The 20992-nt window shown below is 40.1% G+C and overlaps 1 protein-coding gene across 2 annotated transcripts in view; it reads left to right on the top strand.

Annotated features, from left to right (window-relative positions):
* LOC120766888 (protein roadkill) overlaps nucleotides 1-20992 on the top strand; it is a 170442-nt gene that overhangs the window by 99024 nt on the left and 50426 nt on the right. Inside the window, exon 3 of one of the 2 annotated variants that reach the window (XM_040092636.1) lies at nucleotides 7547-7573. The exons of the other annotated variant lie outside the window; for it this stretch is intronic. The gene's annotated coding sequence lies outside the window, so the exon portion shown is untranslated. The remainder of the gene's footprint in view (nucleotides 1-7546; nucleotides 7574-20992) is intronic. 2 annotated transcript variants of the gene reach the window in all.

Genomic DNA, 20992 nt, shown 5'->3' with positions numbered 1-20992 from the left:
AAACTAAATTTTAACTGCAAATGAAACCGAAACCGAAAACAGTCAAGAGCTGCCTGTTGGACTGTCGTGCTGCTTGCTGCTGATCGGGCGACTTGAAACGTGTTTTCTCCGAGCCCATTAAGCACACACACACAACCGTACACAGTAAACTCTAGCAGTTGGCCTGCATACAAACCCACTAATACATGCATTTGTCGGTAAGTCTGAATGCTTATTAGTGTGTGTGTGTGTGTGTGTGTGTGTATGCAGACGACAAGTTTTATTTTTAGCCACCGTAATTCATTCACTTTCGATTTCTACCGTTTTTTCTGTGCCGATTTTTTACCTTTTTCGTTTTCATTTTGGTGTTTTTATATTTTTTTTGGTTTTTTGCTTTCTGTTTTCAACATTAACTTCTTGCACCGTTTTAACCCACGCTCACGCATGCTTACGAACGCTCGGTTTGCCCCTTCCCGCGCCCCACCTTTCGTTTTGTTGTTGTTGTTATTGGCTCGCATTATTGCTGCAATCGTACGGTGGTGAACAACAATAACAACAACTGTCGCCTCATTCAGGTAGATAATGAGAGCGCATGCGCCAACGCCACTCGCCAACGGCCGCCACCCGACCAGCTGCTGTCGAAAACCGTTTAGTAAGCGCCATATGCCCCACTTAGGATTGCCAACCGCCCGACTGCCCGCCAACAGCGGCAATTCCCCCTCGGATCGCTTCGTTAAATGACAACAAAAGCAACAACATTCGAAAGCGTTGCCTTGTTGTCGTCATCAGTTGTAATAGTTGTTGTTGTTGCTGTTGTGGAGTTGCAGCTGCTCGGCTTGTTGACTGACTGATTTTTGGTGGATGTATGTGTGTGCGTGTGTGTTTGTTTGCTGCTTGGCTGCTTCGTTGGTTTGGCAATATTCGCATTCACCGTCGTCGTCGCAGTCGTCGGCGTCGCTCTTGGTGTGTATGAGTGTGTGCGCATTCGTGAGTTGGCTTATAGCTGGATTTTCACCCGCTGCCACTCTCTCTCGATGACATAACTTTTCGTTTTCTATTTTTTCGCTTCATTTTTCATTGTTTTCATTTATTTGCTTTTGTTGTTGCTGTTGTTGCCGTCGTTTTGCCATGTGGAAAGTTTGTTTATTTTTTTATTGCTACTGCTGTTGTTGTTGCAACGCCGCTTTACGCTCATTTGTTGCGGTTTCGAAAAGTTCGCAATTAAAGTGAACTGTTGTTGTTGTTGCTTGTAGTGAGTTGTTAAAATGCAAAAGTCCGTCGATTTTCAGTTATTTTTTGGAGTAGTAGCAAATTGTTTTTGTTCGACCGCATTTATCGATTTTACTAGGCGTTTGTGTATGTATGTGTCTGTCTGTATATGTGTTGGTGTGTGTGTGTGCCAGCGGTAAGCGCGTAAAATTGAGGTCTGCACGTAATCACATATTGCCCACGATTGTTTTCATAAAAAAAACATGTGCCTACATACATACATACATATTAGTGTGTGCGTGTAGATATGGTTAATGCAATGGGAAGTGTGTCGAATATGTTGCAAGTCCCTATCTTGGTAGCAACAAACGCTTGTGAAATCTGTAGGCTCATATTTATTAGAAAGTGTTGCCGCTTTCGACGATAATATCAGCAATTCAATTGCTGGCTGTAAACATACATACATATATGTACATACATATTTCTATTTGATCTCCATGTAAAATAGACCGCATTTCGCTAAGAGACCGCACTCAGTTCAGCTGTGAAGGTAGGGACTTGTTGGCTTGAGTACTCTCGTTTCAGACCTTCTCTTGCCACTAAGTATTCTTGGTAGATATTTATATAGCATCTTCCTTCCTCAGCCGTTAAGCCAAGTAAAACTGAAATGGAGGTATAATACGCAAAACGTGCCTCGCTCACCTTCGGAGGTTCGCATCTTCAAGATGCAGTCTCTCTCAGTTGAGTTCGCCAACTGTGCGCTCAAAGCTAGTCAAAGAGTATCTGTCCTCCTTTGAAATAGTATCAAGCTACTTTTTCATCACACTAATTTGGGTGCAGTACCCTGATGGAAACTGCGAAGCCGATTAACGAATCAGATGTGGGACCCTTGCTCCGCTCTCTTCGAAACTGGACCGAGTTGGAATTCCATTGGCATCTTGCTTTCTAGCTCTGGAACAATGGACTTCGCGTGCAGACAGATCTGAGTTCATCTTGCCGCAGTCGTAGTAGACACTGTCCAATAGGCATTCATGCGATATAGCTTAAAATCTTTTTCCTCTATTGTCCAGCCGTCCATCCTTCGCAACGTTGAGGCTGGAACATCTCGTTAAAAGCGATTTGTCGATATGTAAGGGTCTTATGATCCAGTATCTAGGAGTTTTAGATATCACAGCGAGCCGGCGTTCTAAGTCTCTATAAAGATTAACTGAACCTAACAACTTTTGGGAAGCTTTTACATAATTTTCTAAATCTTTCGAAACTTAAGATTCGCCCAGGAATCTACTATATAAGTACAAAAAAATATACCTAGGAAAAATATTAGTCATTCGACTCAGTAGAGAGATCATGAAAATGTCTCATTTTAATGTTTTAAAAACTGTGTTGGAAAGAGACTTGAGGTGTCAAATTAACACGGAGACCCTGAAGCGCTTAACTTAAAATGACAAAGTCGCAATCGGTACCTACCACTAAGGGTCTGTTTAAAAGGTTAGTTGAAAGAAGCACATGAACTCGAAGCTATGAGGTCTCTCATATATCACAGACCATAAAGTGACTTTGCCAAATACAGAAATTAGCGAACTCTGAACTTTACATGCCACTTTCAATCAAAGTCTTTTGATCGTTTATTTTTTTTACTTTTTGATGTTTATGGTTTTGCAATATTTTCGAAATCTCGCATGAAATACCAGAGATTACATTCTCAGGCGCTCACATAACATTTCCACATCCAGCGAACACCTTAGCGTAAGCACGTACATACTTACATATTGACAAATGTACCGTGAGCTAGGTGAAGCCTAAAGTGCAGCCTAAAGCATAATAACACTCTTTTAGAGCCGAAAACTCATTTGGTTGACCCAAATTCGACAGCGCAGCATACAGACAGTTTTAACAGTTATATTGTGGCAAAACGCAAGGAGCGCAGCGGCGACACGCGACGTAATTTAGTTGCATTGTAATGGCAACAGTTGGTGGATTGCTGTGCCAGCCAGGCCCATGACAGACCATAACAACAACACAGACAGTGTCGGCAAGACCAAATGTTGTGTCATAAGCAAACAACCGAAACCAAAGCAATATTTCGTGGGTAATTTAAGATGCTTTTGCGGAAAAATTTTGTGAAATTGCAGAAATTTTTAAACTCATGATGATGCATCGTAGGATAGGATCCCCTGTCTGTCTTATAAAATCAATATCATTGGCTAAATGTCATTAAAAGAGATCAAAAAACCAGCAATTAATATAGTTTTGAGCTCTTAAAGTCCTCGCCGACCCTTCCAAATTCACTGAGCGAAAATGCTAAATCCACGCGATCACGGTCACGGAAATAAGTCGCAGTTGGTTACTATCTTGGTAACTATGATTTCACCGAAAACGTCCAGCGCCAAGACACAAAAAATACCTTTAACCAGCAAGGTCATAATAAGGATTAAAAAGGCTTAGTTTTGGTACGCACGTTCATTTTCCAGATTTGTAATGCTGAGTTCAACGAAGGTTTCTTAAACATATGTAAGTTATTGTGAGTAATGAGTATGCTCTAACGATTTGTTAGAAGACATAAATGACCGACTTCTCTAAAACTTTCACTATCTCCTCTCTATCTCTTTCTATCTACCTCTCTCTCTCTCTCTATCTATCTGTCTCTCTCTCTGTATATCTTTTTCTCTCTTTCTTCACTGTCTGGTAAGTGTAAAATTACCGTTACGAATTTTGCAGAGGTTCTCGTGCTGAACTGCCACTTTAAACCCCCTGTTGTCGACAATATTGGACTTCAAAACCCCGTAATGAAACCTTTTGCACCACCCAACGATTTGGATGAACTTTTCGTTCTTAATGCTCACGCTTTATTAGGAGAAAATTGCATGACACTCAATGCGGAACGTGCTCTGATAAATCTGTATAAGCTGGATGAGAATTACGCTCGAAAATACCATTTTAGTGAAATCAAAATGTCTTTTTTTGCTGGCGCTGCGATGCAATCATAATTTGAGGGAAACCAATGACCAATTTGCACACACATAAAGCAAAAGAAAACTTTTGACACTATTTTAAATAATTTCGTATCGTTTAGCCAACAGACGCCGCCGTCGTCATGCGACATAAGCGCCGACGGACGCGCTTAAAGTCATCACGAATGTAGCGCAAAACAAAGCATTATATTTCGAAAATACATATTTACAAGTTAAACAGCAAAAACAGAAATGACTAAATTTCAGCAAAAAGAAAAATATACCTGATGAACACAAAAAGCCGTGCGAAGTGAGAATTAAAGAAATACAACGAAGAAAATAACGCCAAGAAGAAACCGACAATGCGCCAACAACGCCAACTCAAGCGGCTAAGCAACTATTATTGTTGTTGATGACGGTGTTGTTGGCAGCCGCGCGATTATGTAATATACATAAATTGCAACAATAGCAACAACCAGCCAGCCAGACCAGACAGCCCGCTAAACAGTTAGGCTAAAGCGAGCAGCTGCGCCATAAAAGAGAGTTACCTGGCCGAAATGCAGCGTCAGCGGCGGTGAGTTTTGTTGGCGCGGCGCGCGCTACGAAAGCGGTGCGCTGTGTCGATACGGGCGGCGCTGCCGTGCGGTCGCAAAACATCTGTCGCGAAAGGGGGCACGACTGGTTGGTTGGCTAGTTAACTGCTTTTCGGCTGGTCGTTGGATGAGCGGCATTGCGCATCGGGTGCTGGGTGGGGTGGCGGCGACTGGCCGCGCTAGGCGGATTGAAGCAACAGTCGGCGCTGTCTTTTGCCACTATCGCATTGCATTCAGTGCTTGCTTTTTGTTGTTGTTGCTGTTAACTGTTGCTCCCAAAGTGATTGTTCATTCGTACGTCATTTTGGATTTCCTTCTTTTTCACTTTTTGCTCCATTTTTCATTTTTTTGTTTGTGTTTCAAATCGAACTTTGGCAGCGGCGCGTTTGCGTGTTTGCGTGTTTGCGAGTTTCGCGTTTACTCATTTTCTCGGGCGATTTATGTATGTTATTGCTTTTCTTATTGTTGTGTGTACCACTTTATACGCTTACAGTTTGGTTGGTGTTGTATTTGTTGTTTCCTTCATTGCGTACGCTTTTATTGTGAGCGCTGCCGCTGACGCCGCGGCGCAGTAAATTTTATGTAATGCCGCTTCGCGCATTTTTGCTGGCAATAAGCGTTACAGCAACAAAAACAACAATAAGAACAATAACAACAACGCGCATCACTGAAACCTTCGAAAAAAAAGCCAACTTTCTTCATTTTTCGCTTGCTCCGTTGCCTCGCTATGTCGCGCATGCGTGTTGTTGCCGCAATGTTGTTGTAAAAAATGCCAAATTTATGCGTTCGACTGTTTCGTTGCTGCTTCTGCTGCTGGTGCCATTTGTATTTGTTTGCATACACCGCCAAACACCACACCGTTAAAGCCAACTCTCCGCTGTGCGCTGTAACCGCGTGTTCGGCTATTGTGGGCCGCCCTAATTTCGCTTAATTACAAAAATACAAAAAAGGGTTTATACATAATTGCAACAAAAATAAACACGCGAAAAGTATACCGAAATAATATTTATGCGTAATCGCTTTCATACGAGGGCTGCTCCTAACATATGACAGATTGATAAACGGTGATGCTGAGACTACCTCGAAAAACCATTTGCCAAGCAATTAATACCCACCGAAGGATGTGGAGCAAAATACTTATTTGATGTTGGTCGGTACTAGCTTAGAACTGAGCTACTTTCTCCTTCCAAAGAAAAATTATATCTATATTCTTTTTGGCCGAAGATGATCCACCAACTTGAAAATTTCTAGATTTCTAACGGCGTTAGCTAAATGTCTGCATTTTCTTTTACATTTCTGAGTATGAGTTCTCATTACCCTCGAAGCTGTTTGAATTATAAGAGTCTATACATTTCATTAGTAGAATATGTAGTCGATGAATTATTGATTAGGAGTCAAGGCAAGAATTTTTATCGAGCAAAACGGGGCATATTCTTTGCTTTCCTATGAACCTATTTGTCTAAAACTAAAATACGTGCCTTTAGCAAACTACTGCAAAGGAAAATCAGATCATTTAACGCTCTAATCTCAATCTTGCTTCAGTCAAAAAAATTACAGTTTCTCCTGAAGGAAAAAACATCAATTTAATTAAAGCGCTGACAACTAAGCTTTAATCTAGACATCTAGGCTTCTTAGTTGAATGAAGGACCACTCCGTTGATCACAGCATTAAATTTCTTGACATTGAAATGTTACTCATGCATAAGTTATTGCAATACTGCTGAAAGAAGTAAACATAGAGTTATCAAAAAGAGGCTTCTTAACATATATGGACCCATAATTTCTTTCAAATCAGCAAAATACAAGTATGTTCTGTATGCATCGATTGTAATCTATTGTTATTACAAGTGATCCGGAAACGATATTTTACATTTTTTTTAATCTCAAAATGTTGATTGTAACCCTCGTAGTGCATACCAAAGGTCCTCTTGTGATTAGTATTGCATATAATAGTCGAATTTTGGATTTGTAATATCTTTTCTTGGAATAAACGTTTTCGGTTTGTTTGTACGGTTTTTGTTTTTGTTCAGTAGCTGAAAAAACCGTTAACCTTTTGCCATCAGCCCCGAGCTTTGTCGCTAAGATGAGCGAAATTTTGTGCGAATTTTTATTCATTTTTTGTTTTATTTTGTTTCAATATTCGTAAATTTAAATTTTTACTGCGATTTTATACAGTTATTTTGTATTTTCAATATTGCAATTAAAGGGAGAAGTTGCAAATAAATATGCAATTTTTGTTTCCGAAAATAAATATGCAATTTTATATTATTATTAATATATTCAAGATTATATTAATTTTCAACTTTGGCTTCTAATTAAAGAGACTGAGTAAGGACACTGGGGATATAAAATTAAAGCAAAAATCGAATTTCTGGTAAGAAGAACGGAAGAGTCGCAATACGGTTCGGAAAACTGGAAATTTGGAAAACAGTCTATACAAAATTTTAAACCAGTAAATTAAGACTAACAAAGTTTTCGAATTACGAAGTTAACCTGTAAACAACGAAAACATTAAACAAATTTCCTCAAAAATATGCTTTCAGATTTCAAGCTGACCAATCTAACTCCAGTACCCCTCGTTAGATTTGATTCAGATTTATTTGATTAATTTAAAAACTTTTAAAAAGCATAAAAATTTGTTGATTTTTTCAAAATTTCCGATTTTCTAACTTAAATTAAAGTTTGTTATTCGAATATTGATTTGTTGGTTTTTATGGTGGTTTTTAGTTAAACAACCTAATATTTAGACAATTTATTTATTAATAAAACTAAGTTTATTCCATATGTACTCATATCTTTCTTATTTCTTTTACAGGTGTGTGTTGTAAATCGTGATACTTTTGTAAGTACATCGTATGTATGTATTGAAAAACCATTCTATCTAAAACTATTACAAAAATTTTACATAAAAAAAAGTATTTTCTTTTAATCGCACAAGATCGACTTTTTTAGTAAAAAAAACATCAAAAAAGTTTAGGTGAGTCAATTGAAGAAATGAACTCTTGTTAAGAGCTTTGAAGCCCGCTGTATATATCACGTCTTTAGGGCAGCCTTCGTTTCTTTATATTGTTGCAATATAATCGCAATAATCTTGTAAGTACTGTGGTGATCAGAGTTCTTGTATCGATAGAAATTCAAGTACGGCCATGAAAGTGTTACCTAAATTAAGAAACAAAAACCAGTGTCTTGAAATTTCAGAAGGCAGGTCAAGACAATACTGAAAGCTCGTAACATAATTGAGGTGAAACTTAAAAAGTTTTATGAGGCATTGGATAACGGAGACCTAAACTTTCTTTGCTTGCGAAAATTTCTAGTGCCACATTTAGCATTATTCGTGAAGATCCCCAACTGAATCCGCAATAAGTTTCCTTTAAAGAATTTTTCCTCGTTGTATTATCCGCAGCCTCATTTCCTCCAGGGCCACAAAGACTTAAAGAAAGCTGCAGATTTATAATTTTAGCGGCGGAAAATAGTTTTCAAAAACGTTTTAAGAGTCTTGTCGAGTTAAAGTTAAATAAATATCTGATTTCGTCTCGGAACTGAATAAAGATTATTGAATAATGACTGTGGAATGACAACTTAGCTCTTGGAAAACTCACTTGCGTGCAACCAGATTGGAAACTGCGATGTCAAATGAAATCAGCACTTTGCAGCATATGTATGCTTGCACATCTTTTCGCGCCGTTATATTTAAATTGATTCTTTAGTGTAGCACTAACTATAATTTTATGATTTGCTTTCTAGTTTTTTTCTCTCACAATATTTTACCCACCAATTGCCACGCCCACAGCGATAAGTGAAATTCAACAAACAGAATTAAAAAAAAAATAGAATTTCACCTAAACTAACAACTAATTTGGTAATTTAGCAGCAAAGATTTATTTAATGACGCTACTAAAAGGCGAGAAAAGCGCGCAAGCGCTCGTGAATAGCTGCATACATGTCGGTATGTATGCGCCGACGAGTAACAGAGCAATTTAGTAGTAGTAAAATAAAATTTCACGCAAACAATTTAGAAAGTACCACTAACAAGACGACGAAAATGAAGAAGAAAACATCGCTGATGATGTTGGTGCAGCCGGCGGCACTGTTGCTGTTGCTGTGGTTGCCGCTGCCGTTGCTGCCGCCGTCTCTAGTGGTCTTAGCGCGCGCTGTTGGTGACGAAAGCCAAAGCGTTGGTGAAAATCAAATTGGCCGACTAATTGAGCGAGTAAGTTGGCTGGCGCAGCTACCAGCGGCCAACGAATTGCGCCGACTGACGAACTGACTGCCCGAGCTGCCTGAGCTGATGTTTGCTGACGTTGTGGCACCTTCAAATGCAATCATAATCCCACTGATGATGACGATGGTGAGCAGCGACAACGGTTTATTTGAAGATCACTTCATTTATTGCAGATTGCTTTACAGCAGCGCTGCGCGCTTAGACTAATGCTAATAATGAAGCTTACGTTGATATTGATGATCGCGTTGATCGCTGGCGGTGAAAAGCCTACCACAGTGTTACCAAATCTATCAAATTGAATTGTGAAAAGATGAAAAAATGAAACTTGAAAAAGAAATCTAAAATACCGTCAGTCCGTTCGTCCGTTCGCATGTACATACGTCATACGTTCGGCAGTATGTGTGCTATTCCGCCGGCTGCTGCTTGGGTGAACGCATCGAAAGCTGCTGGATATTGAATAAACGCTGTAAGAGTTGCTTCAAACTTTCATTCAAATGAGCGCAAATTCGCCAGTACCGTTGGATATGCTCGTGTGTGTGTGTATGTGGCGTACGTACATCGTATATTCGTCGCTGCACTGATTTTCGAGATATAACAACTCGAACTTAAATACAGTATTATATTTTATTTCATAGGCGAACGACTTTCGCATAGCACACACACACACCCATACATTTACTCACTTGCGCGCATTCCAAATTGTGGCAAATTGTCCGCTCCGCGACGCCCATTTCGCCTTGCGCGCATGCGCAGCACCATCAGAAGACACCAGCAATGGCAACAACAACAAGGCACACTTTCAAATCACACCGGCGGTCTTCGGCACGGTACGACGGCTTTCTCATTGAAAATTAGTACTTCGGACTTAACAATCATACAAGTGCCACGCACACACACACGCGTACATATCATATGACGTATGTATGTGTATGGCTGGGTGAGTGGACCGTGCCCTGTATAATTATGTGTAGCATTTTTAATAGTGATTGCTTTCGTTTTTTCTATTTTTATTTCGAAATTTGCATAGGTCAACAAGTGTGAATGACGCATGTGTGTTTTCAGTTTAATTTTCCCACACCCGCCCATTTTCCATGGACGATGGGTGAATACGATTTTGAATTATAGAAAACATGCCTCAAGGTGCTGACTTTCATAAATTAGAATTGATGTTGTTGTTGTGGTAGTTCAAGAAACATTTCCCAAATGATTCAGACGGTAACTTGTCGAGTTGACCGTACTTGACCAGTTCACGACTCTTGATCATAGATTCCTGAGATTTTCGTCTATTATACTAGCCAATCGGCTTATCATTTGATTTAGGCATTAGCCTCAGTATTATTTGGGTCCAAGGATTGATCTTATTGTCCAATAGAGTCCTTAATGTGTATTACCAGATCCTCATAGATCGGCGACGAAGCGGAGTGAGTTTACTACAAATTTGTTCAGGTGGGTAATATCAATCCCAGCCACTTCGCCAAGCGCTAAGTTCGCCGGAGGTTTATCAACTGAGACATTTCAGTCTCAATAGAGGAGAAAGTGACAAGATGAGTTCAACTCGTCTTCCGCCAAACAGCTTAGACAAAAAGCGTCTGATAAAATATTTAAACGGAACGCGTGTGGACCTATTGAATAATGTTCAGTCAGACCACCCACAATTGCGGCGATATTGACTTTGCTAAGAGCAACTAGATCAATGAGCCTCATATGGTTTACTCTGAGACAGAAGGATCTCGCTGTCCCAAAAAATCTACACGTTGATCATCGCTTACGGAGATTTAGAACGAAAGAGAACAACGTAGTACCCACACGCTTTCAATCGGATGTAATTGAAGTACGAGTGCCCTCCTCAGCAAGCTCATCGGCTTTACAGTTTCCTCCAATTCTGCTGTGATTGGGCAGCCAAACAGGTCTCAACCGGAAGAAGTTCCTTTATTAGATCTGTGAGCTCAAAGCCAGTATAGCCGTTCTTCTATCGAACTGAGTGTGCACCGCTCTGAAGAATGCTGCACTTCGGAGCAGTTTATAATATCCACGGCTACCTTTATAGCAGCTATAGTGGTCTGGTAGAAGCTGGAATTGATGTAGAGCTCCCGACAAAAGAGTATTAGATTTAGTTTGAAAATAGAATGAAGACATCTTGTATATATCAGACCTTTAAAATTTTACTCAATCAATTGGAAGAGTACTCTTCTCATAAATGGAATACATTCCATGGTTCACTTATTCGATCGCGTCACATCGTTCCAACTTAGTTTGTGACTTTTTCTCATACAATCTAATATAAGAATATGGTGGATGCTGATTGTTTTAGTCTCGGTCTCAATATTGTGGCTTTCGATGTTTTATATAACCAAATAAGTAGAATATTTCTTCCTCAGTCGGCTAATTTAAAGTCTAGTCTTCTTTTCCGCATGAGATCAAGATTTGAGCATGACGTTTGCAGAGTTTACAGCGATCTGAGTCGAGGAAACGACTAGGAAACACACAAACGCACACAAGCCTCGTCCAATTCGAAGCTATTCCGTCGAACTAGTTCCCGCTGACGTTGAGTACATGGGCGGGTACCTTTTCTGAGTGACCCTCGCATGGTCATTTATAAAAGCCAATTTCTTAGTAGACACATGCCGGTTTGTAGATTTTCCCACATACCTCTATTATATTGGTTTAAGTGAATCACATAGTATTTTGAAAGCATAGAATTAGTCAAAGAAAAGCCAAATGCAAAAAAAATTAATAAAAATGAATCAAAACTCGCACACTTGAGCCATAAATTCGAGACTTACTCGTGTATTAGCCTTCGGAAAACCTTCTCTCACAACGTACGATCACTTAAGTAGCAGACATCTACCACACCAAAGCCAATATCAGAGTGTGTGAGTGATCTTGTGTGTTTTTGTAGAGGAAGTGAACTAAACGCGGTCTTGGCCAACGGACCATTTGCCCTGAAGAAACGCTCTTTACGCTCCACGAAGTGTACGAACGCGTGCGCGCACTGTAAAGGTCACACACATAAATACGCCTAGCGACAACAACGAGAAAAAATTAAATTGGAATTAATAATAAAAACAGAACATAAAATTATCAAAAAAACGGTACAAATTAAATTTGACTCATTTGGCTCATTGTCTAAGATTGGTGCTTAGCGGTCATTTAAGAGTTTCGGTTTTTATAGCCTTCCTTGATGTTGTTTTTGGAATCCCCAGGTACAAGTACATGCTCTCATACGTATTGAGGTGTGTATGGTGTGTGGTTAGTTGGTTGTTGGTGGCCTGCGTGTTTTGATTGCGCTAATGACGGCAATAACAATAAATGCTACAACAACACAAATAAAAGTATTCAAAACTACAGAAACAAATGTAAAATGAGAGGAGCAACAGTCGTTGAAAAGCGCATAAAAAATGCCACCAACGCTGCCAAACACCAGAGACCCGCACCACTGCGCAAGGCGAGGGAAGCCAGCACCTTTTCGGACAGACGGACAAACCGGCAAACGGACAGATAGACAGACAGACAGCCACACAAGCGGATGAACCAACAGTTGTGTGCAGATGTCTATCTGATGTGGTGGTTTAAATGGAAACCACATAAACCTACCAAGAAATTGCCTTACACACACACACACAGATATTTACATATGCTCGCTTATAACCGATAGTGATCGCAGTGATATTTATAGAAGTAGTAGAAATTATTCGTATAAATGTAAAACCCTTTGCTACTTTGCGTAAAATCTTCATTCGCACCGAGTCAACCTCTCCATCAAGATCCATCATCAAACCTTCAAATTGCAGCAAACGCGATGGCTCACATAAATTTGACTCTGATTCGGGTGAAATGTTATTGTTTTTGTGAGAAGAAATGGAAGCTAATGAGGAAGTGCCAACCTCGAACGGAATTCGTGTTTACGTGATTTATCCCATAAGATGCCGAGTGGAAGACAGAGTCTTCGTTCAATTGAGCTTTTTTTCCTAGCTGAGCATTAAAATTCAAAATTTTGTATTAAAAGTCGATAAGTCGAACAAGTTTAATGAAAATCTATTAAGAGGTTTCCATAATTCCAATTTTCTTTTGAGCTAGATGGTCTTACGTCCATTTTTAATATTTTTTACTAAATACGTCTATCCTGCCATACCAAGTTCGGAATACAAAATTTTCGGGTTTATCTAACAGGTCAATTGAAAAGTCCCCGGCCTGTCACAATAAAATATAGTTCGCTTCAAGGGAGTTAACAACAGCGCGCCAGTCGTTTCTTTTCCCAATCTGACGCTAATTGGAGATTCCAAGCAAAGCCAAGTCTTTCTACCATTTGGTCTTTCCAACAGAGTGTATTTCTTCCTCTTCTTCTGCTTCCGCCGGCGGGTACTGCGTCGCATATTTTCAGAGCTGGAGTGTTTTCGTACATTTGGACGAAATGACCTGGTCAGCGTAGCCGCTGTCTTTTAATTCGCTGAACTATGTTAATGTCGTCATATAACTCATAGAGCTCATCGTTCCATCGAATGCCGAAACTTCATTAGTTCTTACGTTGCAGGTCTCAAACCCAGCCCTTTGGTTACCCAGAGAATATTTGGTCTAAGTCCAGAAATCGTGAGCTGCTTGAGCCATATGTCAAAGAATCGTTTCTGGCCACTCCCAAGTGAATGGCAATCAGAGAACTTTCCTCACTAGCATGAACTTCTACATATGACTCTATCCTCATCAAGGGTGATATAGTATATCCAATACGTTCCTTTGATATCTTTAGAGTCTCTGCTCTCTCGAATAATTTCACTTTGCGGTCATTCAAAATTATTTTGGACACTTTCACCTTCTTCGGTGCTCATTTCACCAAGTGTAAACTTAGCACACCAATCCTTGCTGTTTGTTTTTCTTGTGCAATCTCCGGGAACTCATCATCAAGCCAAGTTTAAGCTTCAAATGTCTATATCCCTTCAAAAATCTATATTTTACCACGATCCAACAAACCTTGCTTCCCTTGTCCAGATTTCGAGTCAAAGAAGTTTTTCGCTGAAGATCATCTACCGGGCCCACGACATGGCTAACTTCCCTAACATAGTTAAAAATAAAATTTTTTCGGGGTTGTAAATTTCTTATATTTTATCCCGTTTCTTTAAAATCCGACATGGTGGCCAAACCATGTCATCCTATCATTTAGATTAACCAACTCTTCCTCGTGTCAGCACGCAACATACACAGTAATAATACATTCGTTTAATCGTTTATACTCGGGTATAACTAGATACAACTTCAGTCACAGCAAGCCGCAGTCATCCCGTCAGCGAAACGTCGGCGGCGACCGGAGTTCGCTCAGCTTTTCGACGGCGCAATCTTGCTGGCAGTTAGCTGTAGTCGCGCGTCTTTGGTGGCATTTTTTAATATAAAATTTATTAACGTTCACAATTGTTGTCGCCCTTAGTTGCTGGAAATTAGTTTTTTATTTGTTCGTTTGTGTCCATCGGGCAATATGCCAACCGCCGTTCCGCATTGATCCAGGTAGCATGCGCCGGCGAATCCTTCGTCGGTTCAAACACACATAGCTGGCTTTGATCCTGCGTCCACAGACATACGCGATAGTCAAATAAGTACGTGTATTCGGCTTCGTGAATAATAAATTCAAATGGAAGAAACATTTCTTCTCAGCCGCACTTTTGTATGTTTGCATTGCATCTGCATCTTCAGCGTCCATGTGTGCGGTTCATGCGTACGTACGCATGTGCGTGCATTGTTTGTCAACTTCCCCGACCACACACGCCCATGCAAACAACACTTCTACAAAGGCACACACAAATTTGCCAATATTTACGCTCAGCGTTGAAAGATCTCCCTGTTCCCGTCCGCCGTGTTGGGTTTGCTAGCACAGACCCCGAGTCCGGTAGGAAATTATAAGGCAAGTTGGCTAGAGCTACAATTAAATTAAAACCTATCTATTTATAACTGATTACAACGAGACTAATTCATCTGGCATCCATATACTAAGGCACTCGTATGTTGAAGTCAGTTTGTCGATGGGAAAAATAAAGCCATGATTCTTATACCTCATTTGAACGAGCTGAAAGCTTAGAGCTTTTTCTGATTCCAGGATCGGTCTGTTCTAAGACTTCTGAGCTCTTTTCATGCCACCAGTACATTCTCAATATACTCGACACGATACCTGTTCAATACATGCTATTGTATCTACTTCCTTTTTATTTATAGACGCTCTTAATGATTGCTTCGACGAGATCGGGACTCAAGAAGCGATTGTTTTGTTTATTTTCTTTTGAGAATTGTCATATTTATATCTTCCTAATCTAGACACCTAATCAAATCGAACCAGTTAAGGCTATCCTTAAGACTAGACGGAAAACTTGTTAAAGGAGTGTACAGAATTTTTTCGAGAAAACATTTATAAAATAACCCGAAATTTGCAAGAAAATTTAATGTGGAACACAGTTTGTGGAAGTGGAAGGATCAGAGCACCTACAAGGTCAGTGTTTTAGACGAAAAATTACTGCGAAACACCAAGTGTCAAAGAGACTAAACTAAAAAGTTTTTTGATATATGTATATTCTGAACCGCGGATTTACACCTTTTTACTAAGATTCTTTGGGCCAGAAGTTTCGGCTACGATTGGTTGTATGAGTTTTAAATGAAGTGAAGAGACCTGTAAGGTTTTGTTTTCTTCTTGCTTTTGAATTGAAGCTAATAAAACAATGATTTATTACTATCCCGATAATACCCCTATTTATGTTTCTTATAATTAATCACACATTCGTTTAAACCCCATGATTCATAATACATTTCCCATACTACAAATTGTATGCCATTCTTATCGGGTCACTAAACCATTTCACAGAACCGCCGCTATCGGCACTACACTGGCTTCCTTAATAAGTAATTGACGACCAAACTAACGCATTATGCCACACACATCGTGTGCGGTTCGTCAGCGCCAGCGACGTCCGTCAACCCAGACAGCCGATCCCGTTCGGGAACAGTGAATACGACGTTTTAGCGTCGCAATAGTCAGTCGTCGCCGGTGGCATACGCTAGTCCTCGCGCGACGGCAACCAATCTCCATAGTCACTTGAGCAGAACGTTGACTGAAGTCAAGCGTGTACCATATCGGATACTGTGCTGCGGCAGCCGCAAATGTATACGTTAGTGTAAGTGCAGTTGCGTGCAGAAAAGTTGCAGTGTGCTTTGTGATTTGCTATTTGCTATTTCCTCGTTAGTTCATCAACCAATCCATATTAGGTGGCCTTCTCAGTTGCTTTCATATAAATTATGGTATTCATAATTTAAGATAAGAGTTCAAATGGAATGGTGATCGTTTTTACGACATCTTAAGAGTCTAAGAGCCTCAGGTTTTTTTTTGTATGTTCCAAATAAATTTGAAACACTCCAGCTTTATGATGTTAAACTCGTCTGTACTACTTTGAATGAAGCATCATAGCCCTGAATATTTTCCAAAGCCAAAGCAATTTTCAAAATATTCCTATTTGTTACCTGTACACCCTGGTACGAGTATTATAGACAACATATATGTATGTACAAATTCCTCTCGATACGATTTCCACTTTCAGTTTTAAGGAAGCTGTAACTTTTGTTGATAAATTTCAAAACTCGCAGACAGTCGATGTTTGATTTCTTGTTGCAATTAGACAGTAAATTAGACTCCAGTGGAGTTAAAGTGGCGTTGCATTTTTTCTTAGCCTCACTGTACCCCCATGCATATGTGTGGTGCGCAGTTGACGCTTGCTGATCGGTTGACTGACTGACTGTTCAGCGTGCGGACGCTGCCATCGCCGCTGTGGTGCCATTCTTTCTTCAATTGTTCTTTCATTTAATTTCGGATTTTTTATTTGCGCTCTCGCATACACTTAGCCAGTCAACCACTTGCTTAAGGGCAAATGAGGGTTCCATCCGTTCTTGTTGTTGTATTTTTCTTAGTAATACTTTCATTTCAAAGCAGTTTACCACACAACTCACACTTGCAAAGAATGGGATTAGCAAGCCGCGGCGTGTTCTATTCACTTGCCATTCTAAACTTTTTTTTGCATTTTTTGTTCTGTAATTGGTTTTTTTTTTTTGTATTCTGCGTGGCATTCTTTGCCTCGAGCACTTACATACCTGGCACTTGGCTTTATGCATGTCTCAACGCGACGCTTTGGTTGGCCTTTGTCTAGTGGAGGAAATTCAATTATGGCCTGCACTCGTTTAATTATTTGTAATTGCCTTTTTCTTATTGTAATCATTACTGCTTATTGCCTTACTGTGCAGCTGTTGAATGTGTGTGTATGTGTGTGTGAAAGATTTGTCTGAGCTGATGCATCTTTCTATGCACTTTTCTTCCAATGCATTCTCAGCTCCTACTAATCTGTCAAAGTTGATTGAGCTTGTCTTTTCAGCAGATCTCTTCGCTGGCCTGGACTTATCTCTTTGTTAAAGAAAGGGGATAAACGCAGACAGCGAATTGCTTTGTTTTTGTTATTGTGCATGTCCATTGGTTTTACTACAGCCTAAACAAACGCTATGGGAGTTCTATGTGAGCCACTGTGCTGCAGCAGCTGCAAAGGACCCACTGGCAAATCCCGGTGTCTACAAAACCTGCGGCGCAGCACCTGCCTTTCGTACTGTTTACTCTTGTTGTTGTTCACTGCATTCACCAACGTAAGCAGGTAATAATAGCTTTGTGGGTCACTCAAAATAAATGATTTTTCAACTGTACAAAAATTAAGGACAATAACTAAAGGACACTTCGGCACTACCATCTCTGGACCCAACTGAACCACTACATTCTCTGTATAAGCAATAATTTAAAAGCGGTGGTTTGTTTTGACTTGAAATTGATTTTATTTGCACAATTTTAATGGCGAACCATGCTGTGACATAGTGTCTACAGTTGTGGCGGTAGTTTTAGCCCTGGCAGCCTGAGCCCACACACGCAGTATCCACAGGAAGTCACAACAATTGCTTCTTTGTCTACAACAGGAAAATTCTTCGCTACACAAATGTCATTTAAGTGAATTTTCAATTGGTGAAAGAAATGCCTCGGAGATAATTGAAATTTTCAATCCAAATGTGTGAGTTGTGACAAGTTGGTGGGTCTATTCTTCTGCAAAACCGAAATAAGAAGAAAAATCGATTTCAAGATTTGCGCAGCTGCTTGTTTATATGAACATTATAAACCAAAAACTTCACATTCATAATATTATACAAGTTTTTTTTTTTATCTGATTTGTCGTATTAATCCGAAATCCTTCGAGTCTCGATATTGTATATTGATTTGAATTCTATATTCAAATATGGACTATGATCTCTTAGTACTTACGTTAGGTGATGCAAAATTTGCTCAGAGTTCCATATGAAGTTCGTTAAGGACTATAAGTTGTCCAAAAATATTAACCAATAAAAGAAAAAGGAAAATTTTTGAAGAATGCCGATATTTCTCGCAATAAGCTCATTTTGTCTCAATAAACTGGCTGTTTACACCGCTCGAACTCCTTAGGCCTAATGTAATTATTGACGTCGCTGTAACAGGTGGTCATCACCCTTCCCTCTTTGCTTTTGATTTGAAGCTAATAAAACAATGATTTATTACTATCCCGATAATACAGGTGGTCATCACCCTTCCCTCCTTCTTTTACCACTTGAGTTCGCTTGTTTCGAATGTCCATTGATTTCTAATGTGTACAAGTGGATCCATGTGTCATAGAAGCATACGAAACGTCACAGTAAATTATTCAGAGTTGAGCTGTTTGCCTGGGGGAAGCAGACTGTTGTCTTATGTCAAATATTTTATGAAATCATTCCTGAAATAAATTCAAAGCACGGTGCCGGGTTGACAGTCCTTGGCCGGATAAAAAACCGTTTCCCCTCCGGTTAGACCCGATTGTCATTGGTGCTTTGGTGTGGTGGATCGCTGCCAGCATAATTTCATGCAGGAAACTCATGGAGCACTAAGAACCACCGAACCACCCCAACGGCTGCAGTTGAAAGGTCACTTAACCTGCCACCAATTGCAGCGAAATCAGATTCACGGCGTGAGGTGAGTTTTCCACAAGAACCTTCGAGCGTAGCTAGATAGATAGAAGACAGGCGGACAGCATAGACCTCATATCCTCAAACTTTATCTGGAATAGAAAGTTGCACGTCACACTAAAAGAGGTAGTATGGCGTAGGGTTACGCGACACACCAGCGGAACTTTCAACATTTATATGGGGTGAGGGGGCGCGGGGATCTATTGCGCGGAGCTATATCTCAGGCGATACTTCTAGCTGCCGATAGATATAGTGGCAGCCAGAAAGCGGCTGTATGCATACTGGGTTAAGGGAGCAAAGGCATTCCGGAAAACGTAATAGCTGGTGAGATTGTGCCATCCGCTACCGATTCAGGAAATAGGCAAGTCTGTATGCATGTAACATGCAGGATCGCCAAGATCATATGTGAGGGAACGGAACGAAACACGCAAGCTTTCTGTTCACACAATTTCGAAAATACCGTAGGACGTTTGTTGGTCTGGTCACAGCCCACAACTTACTGGCATCACATGTGCGCCTTGGTGCCATTATTAGCAATAAGACATGTAGAAAGCGCTAGGAAGTAGGCATGAGAGAAACGCTTAAACACTTTCTCTGCTTCTGTCCGGCCTTATCTAGAACTCAACTTATATATCTAGGAGCTTCGCAGTACAAGAGACTGGATGAAGTATTGGAATTAGTTATCAAGTTTCACAAAAAGCCTTGATGTCCTGCACGGCCTAAACTTCAGGACATATTAATAATAATCATCCATCTGGCATTACAAAGGACCTGTAGGACAACTAGACAGTGCTATCTAAGCACGCGGTCTCCTGAGTCTCAACCCTGTAGTGCGCTTTCTGCCGGACCTTTGCGTGGCCTCGCAGCCGTTTGCAGTGCACATCTGCGGGGTTCATCAAAGCGAGGAGACTCATCGTATACAGCGACTAGGTGCTCAATGCGCCATATCACCTTTCAAAAATAAAAATCGAATCACTGAGTGATATGAAGCCGATTCGTCATTTCATTTGGAAATATATTTTCCAATTTTGCAATTGAAAACCATTATTTGGAACATTCACGCGGTAAGGTTTCTTACTTTTTCATCTACTACTCTTTACTTAACCTCACATATTATTTAGTGCTGAGGACTAAAGATCAATATTTTTAATCAATCCAAATTATATCAAATTGTTTAAAAAGTTATCATTTCATTTATTGAAGAAAATTTGCCGCCCAGCAATGATTTATTGGAGGCACCCGACATTATTAGGTGCGGGTACATTTGTAATGACACCAGTCTAACATAAAGCACCAAACACTTGTTCGTTAATATGTGTGTGTGTGTATTTGCCTAAATATTTGTGTTTAACGCCAATATAAACTCGATTTACTTGACACAAATTTTCACACAAAATCGCCGCTCAAACGACATTATGGATGACAATAACCCAATTTTTCACAAATGACGGCACTACAAAATGCTAACTTACTCGCATTGTTATTGTTGTTGCTGCTGTACCTGCATTGTTAAGTGCAAAGTGGTTGCGGCTGCGCAGCTTGTTATTTTTTTCTTATTGCTTTTTCAACAGTGTAATGATATTTATAGTTATTTTTTTCATATATTTTCTCAACCTCTGACAAAACATACATTTATACATACGTACATATGTATATAAATAATATTTTTTCGTCGCACTCAAGCCTACGCAAAAGTTTCACCATTCAAATCAAATAGCTTTACAAAAATATGTTTGCTTAAGTGATTAGCTTTAAATGGACGGACGAGCGGTCGGGGTCACCAGCGCCAGCGCCGCCTTCGCAAGTGACACACCACTGCAACCAGGTCGTTGCCGTCGTCGCAGCCGCTGTCTTTACTGGGCCAGGCCCAGTTTTGTAACACCGCGGCACCCGCCTGGCCATCATCTGCACCAAACATAGTCGCCAAGCAGCTGCTTTCAATGCCGTTTGACATTTGGCCGATTTACTATTTATTTACTGTTTGTTCGCTGTTGTTAAGTTGTTGCTCAAACCTAA

The sequence above is a fragment of the Bactrocera tryoni genome, chromosome 1, assembly GCF_016617805.1.
Source record: "Bactrocera tryoni isolate S06 chromosome 1, CSIRO_BtryS06_freeze2, whole genome shotgun sequence".
Taxonomy (NCBI): Eukaryota; Metazoa; Arthropoda; class Insecta; order Diptera; family Tephritidae; genus Bactrocera; species Bactrocera tryoni.
Note: the sequence above shows the minus strand (reverse complement) of the source record. Positions and strands in the feature narration are given on the sequence as shown.